At 42.3% G+C, this 12,447-nt stretch overlaps 1 protein-coding gene across 17 annotated transcripts in view; it reads left to right on the top strand.

Annotated features, from left to right (window-relative positions):
* The window catches only part of APBB2 (amyloid beta precursor protein binding family B member 2), a 375,842-nt gene that overhangs the window by 23,621 nt on the left and 339,774 nt on the right, over positions 1–12,447 (top strand). For 12 of the 17 annotated variants that reach the window (XM_060299259.1, XM_060299265.1, XM_060299269.1 and 9 more), the window contains exon 2: positions 4,431–4,589. The exons of 3 other annotated variants lie outside the window; for them this stretch is intronic. The gene's annotated coding sequence lies outside the window, so the exon portion shown is untranslated. Of the gene's footprint in view, positions 1–4,430; positions 4,590–9,684; positions 9,722–12,447 lie in introns of all 17 variants that reach the window. 2 more of the 17 variants (XM_060299262.1, XM_060299256.1) reach the window with 1 other exon arrangement.

The raw sequence follows: 12,447 nt of genomic DNA, 5'->3' as shown, positions 1-12,447 counted from the left end.
TCAAATATACAAATATCCCAATAAGTAAAGACTAATGTATTAGATCCTGATGTGACCATATTAAAGAAATGTGACCACTTCTCTGGATGACTTAAAATTTATCTTTACTTCCTTATTATTAGAGTTCATACGCATACGTACACCTTCTTGCTTGTGTGCACACGTGTGTGTTCTCTCTCTCTCTCTCTCTCTCTCTCTCTCTCTCTCCCTCTCTCCCTCTCCCACACCTCCTCAGGCTCTTCCAACCTGCCCAAGGCTGTGCTGTATTTTTCAGACAGCTGCAGTAACAGCAGAAACGGTGGTCCTGCTCCCAGCTGGGTCTTGGGAGAGCTGCAGAATTAATGATGCAGAAAACAGCAGCCTCCACAAGGAAACGTGAAGCTTGCTGATGAAAGTAGCCTTGGGGAGCCCCAGGTTTCCATTTGGAGAGCCCAGGAATGCCAGTGGGAGAATCATCATCTAGGAGAAAGTCTGAGGCTTTGGTGTTCTTCAGTCTGTACCTCAGATCCTAGCTCTGGCACGTAACTGTGATGATGGACCAGTCGCACCCCAGTGTTCTTCATCTATGGACTGGAGAGATCAATTCCCACCTTAAAAGGTTGTGAGGTTTGTAGGTGATAATGTGTGTAGGTAAAGTGCCTAAGAGAGGGCCTATCACATAGTAGGTTCCAGTTACATTCATTCTTTCCCCTAGGTCTTTCTCATCTTTTTCCTATTTTACTGTTGAGGTAATCAGTGGATGAAATGTATATTATTTAAGTAAATATATTCTGGTTATCTAGAAAGGAATCTTGAGATTAAAGAATTTTAGTACATGAAGTAGTTGAGCTGAGACTAGAATTCTGCCAGTTTTTTGTTTTTGTTTTTTAAATCCAATTTCTTAGCCAGTAAGCTTTTATTTTATTTATTTTTGGCTGTGTTGGGTCTTCGTTACTGTGCGCGGGCTTTCTCTAGTTGCGGCGAGCAGAGGCTACTATTCCTTGTGGTGCGCGGGCTTCTTATTGCGGTGGCTTCTCTTGTTGTGGAGCACGGGCTCTAGGCGCGCAGGCTTCAGTAGTTGTGGCATGTGGGCTCAGTATTTGTGGCTCGTGGGCTCTAGAGCACAGGCTCAGTAGTTGTGGTGCATGGGCTTAGTTGCTCCATGACATGTGGGATCTTCCTGGAGCAGGGCTCAAACCCATGTCCCCTGCATTGGCAGGCGGATTCTTAACTACTGCGCCACCAGGGAAGTCCCTAGCCATGAAGGTTTAAAAGAATTTTACTGAAGGTGTGTTGAATTGTTCAAAATCCAGTACACATTTATTGCACTGTGCTAGGGCAGTGTATAAGGTGCTTAGGGGACAAAAGTGAGTGCACTGACCCCAGCCTGTCTCCCTGGGGCTCACAGATAAACAGTGTTAGCGTGTGGAGACCTGTTCCTTTAACACAGAAGAAGGATCAATAAATTACATCTGGGGGGTTTTAGAGAAAGTAGGAGAGAGGAGATGACATACTATGTCAGGGCCACAGTTCTGCACCTGAAGAATCTGGAGCCAGATTCTTCACGTCCAGAACATTTAGGTAATGACTTCCTTGGGCAAGCTCAATGGTACATAAATTACATACAGATGTTCATAACTGTGCCTTTACTTGTACTGAGGACTTCGGTCTGTGAAGACGCTTTTGTCGCCTGATTTTTGAAGTGCGCCTGTTTTGTTATCAGGTAGCTGTGGTGAGTGAGTTGTTTCGAGGAGGAGATTTGTCATCCCTGTAAAGCTGCAGGGCTAGGAGAATTTAATTTACTCGTGAAATTTAAAAATTAAGGCATAGCTTCTGTAGAGGGAAGTACACAAATCTTAGGTGTACAGCTGGATGAGTTTTCCCGTAAGTATGCACCTGTGTAGCCATTAGCCAGATTAAGATAGAGAACATTTCCATCCTTCCCGCAGCTTTCCTCTTGTCCCCTTCCATAGGATATCCCTCCCATTACACCTCTGTCACTGTAGCTGAGTTTTCCCTGTTTTGAACTTCACATATTTGGAGTCATACAGTATGTGCTCTTTCATGTTGGCGCTCTAACGCTCAACCTCCCATGTTGTTGTGAGTTGCAGTAGTTCATTCTTTTCCGCTCTGTGTGAATATACTTCCACTTATTCATTGTGTGAATATACTTCCACTTATTCACATTACTGTTGACAGATAGTTGGTTTCCCGATTTTTGGCTATTGAGAATAATGGTGCTATGAATATTCTTGTATATGCCTTTTGGTGGACACGTAGCATGCATTTCTTCTAGGTGTATTCTTAGGCATGGGATTGCTGGTCGTCCAGCCTTAATGGAGTCAAAGTGGTTGTACAGGTTTACATCCCTGCCAGCTATGTGTGATGCCACCACCTTTTAACCCTTTTAGGACTTGCTGTGTTCCCCACCGTCGTTAACAGCACCACCGTCCCCACAGGCACCAAAGCTGGAAACCTTCCTGCCTGTTTAAGATCCTTTTCTTTTGCCTTGTCCAGGTAGGTCATCGACAGGAATGGCCAGTCTTCTGAAATGTCCCAGGAATCTGTTTTCTCTTTTTAGTCCCCAGATGTCTTCCAAATGGAGTGGAGAGCTGAACTTCAGCAGTGATAATAATGAGGGTCTCATTAGGATTCATTTTTGCATGGTTCGATTGTTGGCATAGCGGTAAGGGATGACACATTGTATTTTGGAACTTCCTGGATTCTCCTTAATGGCAACCAGGTAGCAGAGAACTGAAGCTCGCGGTTGCAAAGTGAGCATGCACAGGCACCCTGCAAAGTTAGCTGCATACCAGACAAATGAATAATAACATGCTAATTATTATCCTGCCTTGGAGAAGGTCTGGTAGAGTTATAGCTTCAGGCACTGTGTAAGACCTAGCTTTTTTTTTTTTTTAAGACCTAGCTTTTTAAGCTGGCAAAACATTGATTACTATTTTTAGTTCAATTTCTACCCTTAAAAAAAAGGTTGCATACTCCTTGCTACTCCTGGATGGTTTTATGTATTTTAATTAATGTTATCTTATTGCCTTTGTGCTCCGAGGCTGCTTTGGTGAAAGATGTAATTTCAGAAGGCTGATGAAATTAGATAGGTCTCACTGGGAAGACTCTGTTATTCATATTTATGGTTATAAAATATTTCAGGTACATCTATGTATGACATTCCTGGGCTCTAGGAACACAGTGTTCTGAAACCATTTGTCTTAGAGTAGTTCAGACCAGTGGAACAGTAGTAACTCTAGTTTAGGGGTGATTTTGTTGGTTTTGGTGTTAAACATGTCTTTACATTTTCCCCTTAGAATCTCATCGTGCAATGATATGTAAAGAAGTGAAAGTAATTCTATAAACCAAGCACACACAACCCTCCCAGCTTTATTACTTTATAGTCAGACCTCACATATTCTTGACTGAATTGCCATGAGATACGGAACCCGGTAGAAACCAGCTCTATTTGGATCTGAATGAGTAGCCAGCTGTGGAGCGTGGAAAATATATTTAAAATCATTTGCCAGAGCTGAATGCAGTTAGTCTTGCAATAAAGTGAAAGGCAGTTCTCTGAGAAAGAAAAAAGAATGTCTTGAGTGAGGCTTGAAGTAAGACGCAGTCAGTAAAGAGAAAGGCTATAATAAGCTATTTATTATGATCAAATGCTGAGCAGAGCTTCTCATTAGTGGGAGTTAAGAATTAACATATAAGATGTCACAAAGCTATCGAACAGTGATTATACAGTATCTTTCCTAAAGGTTAGGGTCCTGAAAACCCTCTCGATGGTAGAACTTGAGGTTGCAAAATTTAAAATCCTAGGAGGAAGGGAAGAGTCAGGAGTCTCAAGGTAATAAGCGAATCTCAGGAACTTTGTGCACAACTTTTTTCGAAGTTTCTCTGAAATCAAATAGCCATGTGTACTTTAGAAACCTCATGCCTAGTTTCATTGTGATAGTGTGTATTCCTTTTGCTTTGTGACTATATTAAGAGGCTTTTGTTTTATCCAGGGGCTAGTCTCCTATCCAAATGGTCAATGCCTTCCCTCCCCGCCCCGCCCCGCCCCGCCCCGCCCCTTTCCTTCCTTCCAGTATTCCCATTTAGTCATTTCCTGTTTTGTACCAGGTAGTATTTTAGGCTTTGGGGACACATTGAACCAAAGTCCCTTCCCTCAATAAGATTACGTTCAGGTTGTGGAAGGTAGACAAGTGTCTCAGGGTTGGGTTTTCCTGAAGCAGACGCTGAGATGGAGTTGGGGGAACAAGATGTTTATTTGGGATCAACACGGTGAACAGAAGAGGGTGGAAGCAGCATTGGGCCGAGGAAGAAGTTGAACTGTGATGCAGATTTGACGTGACAGAGCCCCCACCAGCCTGTGGAGACCTCTGGAGTGACGTGGATTCCCTGGCAGAGGTTCCGACACTGAGCGATGACCTCACTCCTTTCAGGTGTGTTACCAGGTGCAGCTGCCCCGGGAGGGGTGTGGCCTCCGGCTGGAAGCTCTCTGCACTAAGGCTGACCAGCTGACCCCGAGGAGCTGGGCCCTGGAGGCTGTCTGCCTGCAGCTGCTCTGCGGGTCTTAGCAGTGGATCTTCCAGTCTATCACAGTAAGTGTTTAAAGTATCTGGAGGTGACAGCACAGTGATGGAGAAAGATAAAGCTTGGGAGGGGAGTGGAGAGTGTTGGAGGGAGAAGGCCTTATGGAGGTATTTAAACAGAGACCTAAAGGAACTGAGGGCGCTGGGGCAGAGCAGGCCGGGCTATGGGAAGAGCTGGGCCCCGAGGAGGAGTGTGTCTGGCCTGTTGGGGGAACGTCAAGGGGCCCAGTGTGTGAGTCGGGGTACAGTCATGTGGGGCCTTCGGGCCGTGGCACGGAGTTCACCTTTTATTCTGTGTGAGGTGGTGTATTAATTTGCTAGGGCTGCTGTAATAGAGTACCACAGACTGCATGGCAAAACACCAGAAATGTATTGTTTCACAGTTCTGGACGTTCTGAGTCCACGATCAAGGTATTGTAGGGTTGGTTCCTTCTGATAGCTGTGAGAGAGTCTCTGTTCCATCTCTCTCCTAGCTTTTGATCATTTGCTGGCAGTAGTTGGTGTTCATTGGCTTGCAGGTCTCGGCCTTCATCTTCACATGGCGTTCTCCCTATGTGTGTGTCTTTGTGTCCAAATTTCCCCTTCTTATGAGGACACCAGTCATATTGGACTAGGGCCCACCCTAAGGACCTCGACTGATTAATCTGTGATGACCCTCTTTCCAGATAAGGTCACATTCCGAGGTGTTGGGGGTTAAGACTTCAACATATGAATTTGTGGGGGAAACACTTCAACCCACAACAGGTAGGAAGCCATTAGAGGGTTTTGAACAGGTTAATAATATAATAATCGGATTTATGTTTTTTTTGTAAAAAATGCTTTGTGGAGATCAGAATGAAGGGAGGAAGCAGAGGCATTGCTATAACTGAGGCAGGAGATGATGTTCGCTGTGCCAGGTGCTAGAGGTGGTAGTGAGTGGTCAGGTTCTCGATATAAGGTAGAGCTGTTATCCCGTTAGATTAGATTAGAAGTGGAGAGAAGAGGGGAGAGAAAGAGAGGAAACAAACGCAGAGGCAAGGAAGGCTCCTGAACAACTGGAAGAATGGAGTTGCCATGTACTGAGATGGGCAAGGTTTTGGGAGGAGCCAGTTAGGTGGTAATAGTAGGAATTTGATTTAGGACTTAAGTTTGTGATGCCTGCTAGACACTCATGTAGAGAGGCTGAGCAGGCAATTGGACACATGAGAGATTCTGGAATCCAGAGTTCAAAGATGAGAAGGGACCAGCAAAGAAGACCCTAGAAAGAGGAGTCAGTGAGGTAGAAAGTGAACCCAAAGAAAGAGGGGGGCAGGGTTTCAGAAGGCATGTAATGAATATGTTTCAAGACAGAGTAATCATCCCTTAGAATAAGGATTCAGATTGACCACTGGCTTCAGCAACGTGGAGGCCATTGGTGACTTTGACAAGAGCAGCTTTGATAGAACGACAGGGATGAAAGCCTGATTGGGGTGAACTCAACGGGAAGAGAGAAAGTAGAGGCTGTAAATATAGGCAGCTCTTACTTTTACGACTAGCTTGCTGAGGCTGGGGGCCCATGTTCACCCCAGAGGTACAGAGTAACTAGGATGCTAGAAAGGGGAAAACCTTTGGGAAACCTTTGTGTAACTGTCTTAGAATGGAGGTCAGGTACTTCTCAGGCTCCCTCCCCGTTTCTTTTACAGGGTTATTTAACCTTAACTCTGCTTGGTAATAACAACTTCATGCCGAAGTATGTTATGTTAGTCCCTCTCAGACAAGTTTTAACTCCTTTCCTCCAGCAGGATAATATAGTAATACTGAGTTCTTGAGGGGTGAGTAAGGTAGTCTTAGGGTTATATAGGATTAGTCATGAATTTATAAGGGAAGAAAAATTTGACCTGAAAGGAAATTTATCTGGGATTCACTTGCTTGAATAAGGAAAATGAAGAAATTGTACATAATTAGCCCTCAGGATAATTTACATTCAAAAACAATTTTAGTAGCTTCTCAATTTCATCCTTCGCGTATGTTAAAATCAAGAATTAGGAGTAAGGTGTAATTGACAGACTGGAATATCACCTCCTATCATCTTCCCAGTCCAACAAGGTAAGGAAGCAGAAGACCCCAAAGGGCAACTGCAGTAGTTAAACAGAAGGGCCTTGTGTTGTATCTGCACCTACTCAGTGACTCAGTGAAGCCATTAGGAAAAGCTCTGTGCACCTGCTGGGAACTGAATGTAGGTGAAGGTGTGAACTTAAACTTTCAGGGAGACCTGTACCATTTCAGAATCAAAGGAGATATTAAATGCTTTGTTTCTACAAGGCCATATTAGGTCTGAATCTTTTAAACATAAATGATAGAATTAAATTTGATCACTAATGTCCTCTCTTCTTTGAAGGGCACACCTATTCTGTCAACTCACAGAATTCGCAAATGTGATTATTTTGTGAGATGAAAGGGATTTTTTTCTTTCAGAGATTTATTCCCTTCTACTGAGTTCACAGACGAAAAAAAGGGGGGGGGAGTGGAATTAAACTGCACAACGAGAAGAGCTTTAGACTTAATAAAAGGGAAGCTTTTCCTAATGAGGCTCCTTGAGGCTGGTCATGGCTTCTCTGTGGGATGTATAAATCACTGCCTCGTAGATGGTCAAGGTGTGGAAAGGCAGAGTGATCGGGAGACTTAAATGGGGGTGGGGAGGCCCCTTGGTCCATTGGAAGATACAAGAAAACACCTGGGCAAGTTTCACTCTACTTTTAAAGACCCTCAAGCAAGCAAACCAGCACAATCCCACCATTCTGCAGGTTTACTTAGGCTTGTTCAAGACCTGTGGGACCACGGTGTTTGAAAGCAGTTGTGTCCGTGTAGGAGATCGTGAGGTAGAGACAGACATGCAGCTTTATACGGATTCACAGACCCAAGCCTTCGCCCTCGAGACAAATGATTTCTCAGGTTTTTGTCCATTCCTCTCGTTATTGTGTTCTTGAAACTTTCCTTTTTGTCTTATCTGAGATTGGCCTCTTAAATTCAGCAATGAAATTTAGGTGGGAAAGAAAGAGGAGGATTAAAATTAGTTGGGTAGTGTTTCTATTAAATCTGGTAATGAGTTAACATTATGGAATACTGTTTTGTCTTCTTTCCCCCCCGAGGCTGTAAAATATTGTCATTTCCAAGATAAAGGAAGATTCCTAGGCTGCTGTCTTCCTTTCTTCTGAATTCATATATAATCTCGCATTATTAACCCTTTGCGGCTCTGTTTTATGCCAGTGTGTGTGTAATGGGAAATTTTAAATAAAGCCAGCTGTGTTAAATATTCATAGAATTGATTTTCACTTGTTTAAAGTCTTTGGTGACTTATCTTCAGGGAGTGTTAATACGGCAGTAATTCTGCATTACATTTCTTGCACCAACATTTAATTGATGCTGTATTTCACGAGGATTATTGCAGGTTTATTGCTGTAGTATTTAGAGTTGTGGTTCTGTGCTAGTAATTCAGAGGAATCGGATTCCTTAATATGTTGTTTCCATTTTAATTGTGTGTGCTTTTGAGCTGACAAGTTTGAGAAGGGCCGATAACTGTTTAAAAGACCTGATGTACAAAAACCATTTTGGTGGAGTAGACCTGAAGATACTTGGCTTGTGGATGTCGTTGTGTGAGTCTTTTTTTTTTTTAAATGATGGTACATCAATTTAATCTGTATTCCTTTTTAAAATGATATGAAAATTGATAAAATCTGTATTATTTTCGTGGATATTGGTGGCTGCTTTACTTCTTAATTAAGGTACCTGGGGTGTCTCAGACTGTGAACAGCAGCAATTGTATTGCTTTTTAAAGCAGACTGATTTACATTGTTATTCTCTTCTAGAAACTGCAGTAGTTTTTCAAACCACTAGGACACCAGTATTCCAACTGTGCAGTTCTCATTGGAACCTCACGCAGTAGGACAGTTAGTAGGTGCTCACTGTTATATTGAACGAACAAATAAATGTCTGTACAATGAAAGATATTTTGTTGAGTAAATACACGGATGTCCATGCACTAGAAATGGCACATATATGACACAGTAGTGGGCCCTGAAGGAAGGAGGAAGGTTTGCCCATCAATCACAGTCCTTAATAAATCCTGGCTGAATGAATGAAAAGCAGGAAAAGAGGTCGGAGGCAGTTCTAGGTGAGTAGAAGGAAAGAGTGAAAACCACAGAGGCTGGAAAGTGTGAGGCCAGGCCGAGGCCTTAGTATGTTTTATTGGATTTAACTCGGGCAGGAGAATATTCTGGAAGGAACTCCAGACTAGGGGTTGGCACTTTGGTTCTTTGCTACTGAATGTGACCTTGGGTGGCTCTGAATTTGGGGCCTCTGCCTTCCCTAAAGGCTTACTGTGAGGCTCAGATGAGAAAATTTATATGAGTGTTTTGCAAGCCATGAAGGGTCATACCTACAAGGTGTTGCTGTGAGCCCTGATGGTTGCTGAGGGCCATTCATTCATCCATCAAATACTTACCGCCACCTGCAGCAGGCCATGCCTTATGATAGACAGTGGTGGGTAAAATGCAGGCCGTACTTCCTGGGTTTTCGTTCTAGTGGTGAGAAAGGTATTAACCAAACAATCACTCAAGTATGTAATTACAAACTGTGGTAAATACTGTGAAGTACAGTGTGCTAGTGGCTCATTTAGTCTGGTTCTGGGGTCTGAGGGTTACCCTGTACTGTATGGAGTCGTTAAGGTTCTTGCAGGGAGTAACTTAAACCCAGCATTGCTTTGGGAAGTTTCCTCTAGTGGATAGGATGGATTGACGAAGGATTGGAGCCTGGGAAAACACTTAAATGAAGCTACTGTTATAGATATCATACATCTGTCATAGGACGTATATGTGTCATATTTTGGAATTATTTTAATGTTTTAAATGTTTAGTGTTGATATTTTCATGTGCAGTTTTCTAGGGTCTTGATGTTGTTTGGTTTTCATTTGGTATATTAGGGAACATCTGTGTTTAGTTAAACATGAAGTTACCATAAAATATTAGTGAACACGTACAGGTTCTTGTGTGTGCCAGAGACACTGTGCTTAGTGCTTTATATATATTGACTCCTATTAACCCTCAACAGCCATGTGAGGTGCTGAGACCATGTTATCCTCATTTTGCAGATGAGGAAACTGAACGTTGCTCAAGGATATACAGCTGGTAAGTGGAACTTGGACCCAGGCCATCTAGTTCCGATTATATATTCTTAATTACTTCGTTATCACCTTTTCACTTAAAAAGAAAGAATTAATTTAACGTTCTGTAAGAGAAGATAAAGATGCCAGTAAAGCAATCTTTACATAAACACCGTGAATCCCTTGTCTCAATATATTTCCTTTGTGTTTTTTAAAAATAAATTTTTCCCAATTACAAAATAAGGAAGAAAACCTTTTTTTTTTTTTTTTTCCCCTGGTACACGGGCCTCTCACTGTTGTGGCCTCTCCCGTTGCGGAGCACAGGCTCCGGACGCGCAGGCTCAGCGGCCATGGCTCACGGGCCCAGCCGCTCCGCAGCATGTGGGATCTTTCCGGACCGGGGCACGAACCCGTGTCTCCTGCATCGGCAGGCGGACTCTCAACCACTGCGCCACCAGGGAAGCCCAGAAAACCTATTTTAATGCAAAAAAATTTTTTTAAGTTATATTGTGGTTTTATCATTTTGCCAGGAGGAATTATAAAAATTTGGTAGTCCTTGACATTGCTTTGTAGGCTGCATGTCTCCCCATTTTTTCCTTTGTTTCATAACCAGAATAACTATCAGCCAAGTGGGTGAGTGTCCAGATCTGTCACTGTAGTAGATTTTATGTTTGCTTCTTGCCTTCCATTGCCCATAAGAGCTTCAGTCCATTTCAGTTGTATGTTTAGTTCCAGGGCAATAGAATCTTAGAGTGGGTAGCGCCTGTGGTGTGTGTACATCAGCTGACTCCCAGAGATCACAGATGGGGACCCGAGAATTAAAGCAAACACGGTCATGGTGCTAATTATCGGAAGAGCCACAGTTGGAGGGCAGGACCCGGGACATCGGCCCAGTGTCCCTCCAACAGCATGGTTTAGGCTTTGCACGAGGAGGGTAGCGGCATATGCCACCCCAAAAAATGACTGTAGGAGTTTAGGACGTGCCACCTCCGAATATGCCACTTTGATGTATTGATTATTCTGAACTGTAGGCGCTTGAAAAAAACAATAGATGAAAGGGAGAGGCTTTGACCCAACTCCCCTTATCTGCCTGAAAACAGATCCTCCAAAAGGAACTTAGTTGTCATAGATCCTCACTCCAGGAGCTTCATCAACCAGGGAGCACTGACTCTTATCGCAGGAGAGGAGCCTAGGTGTCGACACCACCCCCAGACAGACTTTGTCACAAACTATCATACGTCCTGCCTAATCTTCTAAGGGCCCGTTCATCTTTCCAGAAAATCATTTACTTTCCGCTAAGAGGCCAGCTTCCCCCTCCCCTTTCCCTACTAGGATGGTGTTTAAGTCTGAATTCTAAGACACCTCCTTGAGTTATTCATTTTCCTCTGGGTATCTTCCATGTATACAAAGTATACATGTTAATAAGTTTCTGTTTGTTTTTCTCTTGTTAATCTGTCTTTTATTACAAGGGTTTCAGCTAAGAACTCAGGAGTGTGGAGGGAAAATTATTTTTCCTCCCCTACAGGGTTTTATGTTCACCCCTTTTTTTTTTGCATATTGTTTCCGTTCTATTTCATTTGTGTAGTATAATTGACAGTGAAATTTTGTATTAATTCAGCGAAGTCCCAGTGCTTTGAAGTGGGGGTAGGACTATTAGTTCAAAATGAGTTTTTGTTCAAATCATTTCAATTTGAGTATTAATACAATCTTAAAATTTTTTCCCTATAATTTTAGTTTTTTCAACCCAATAATGCTAAATGAGACTTCCTATGTTAATTTCCCTCATCACTATTGTACTTTTCATTTGTTTTGCTTGTTTTTCCTAATGCTAAATTAAAACTTTAATCCTGAGCTGTGGGCCAACGTGGATAAGCTATAAAAAAGTCTGAGTTCAGAATTAAACTAAACCTATGGCATTGGCTTAGTTTGGTTTATGGTTCAAAACAGCTTTCTGTATTGATAGTAAGAGAAAATGTTTTGCAGTATCTCATGAAGGACTTTTATATATTACTTTTTGATTCTGCGCTAGTTTCTTGACCTTTGAAAGAAAGTCCCCTGAGGGCTCTGCGTTTATTTGGTTAATGCTGTTAACTGCTAAAAAGCATAGTCTCTGTAGGAATTGGGTGTGGGTATAATGTTACTAAAAAGAGACTTATGCTGTGCAGTTTCACAAATTGTTACATTTTCTTCATGTGGTTACAACCTCTTTTTGGAGTCCTTATACTTTTTGTGATTGGTGTATCTTTCCTGTACATTGTATTTTGTCCCCGTTTTATCATCTACCAGTTATGTCTCAGTAATAGAGCCAGGAGGCCAGAATCTCTTGAATATTCTGTGCAGAATTTTGTGTTTACAGGATAAGTTCTCTTATCTGGGATTATCATGACCAGCAGCTGCTCAGTTGAAGTGGAGAAGTGTAAAAAAAAAAAAAAAGCTACATTTATATCTTAAGCATTTTATTTTAAATTCAAACATATAAATGTACATCTGTTTGCTGATTTCTGAGGTAGGACCTGGTAAGTGGTTTCCATGTTGTTTTTTGCACTTAAACCATAACCTGTGATGTCTGGTCCACCTGGTTTTCGGTTTGGCTTGCTTTAAAGTGTTATTGGAACTTCAGGATATTTGTGAACTATGAATGTAGAATCCTTCCAGATTTTTCTGATTTGCCTCCCCATCCTTTGCCACTTCTTCATGCCTAATATAACAGCAGTTATTTTAGTGTTACTCTTTTATTGTGTTATTCCACAG

Source organism: Globicephala melas, chromosome 5 (genome assembly GCF_963455315.2).
Source record: "Globicephala melas chromosome 5, mGloMel1.2, whole genome shotgun sequence".
NCBI classification, from domain to species: Eukaryota; Metazoa; Chordata; class Mammalia; order Artiodactyla; family Delphinidae; genus Globicephala; species Globicephala melas.
Note: the sequence above shows the minus strand (reverse complement) of the source record. Positions and strands in the feature narration are given on the sequence as shown.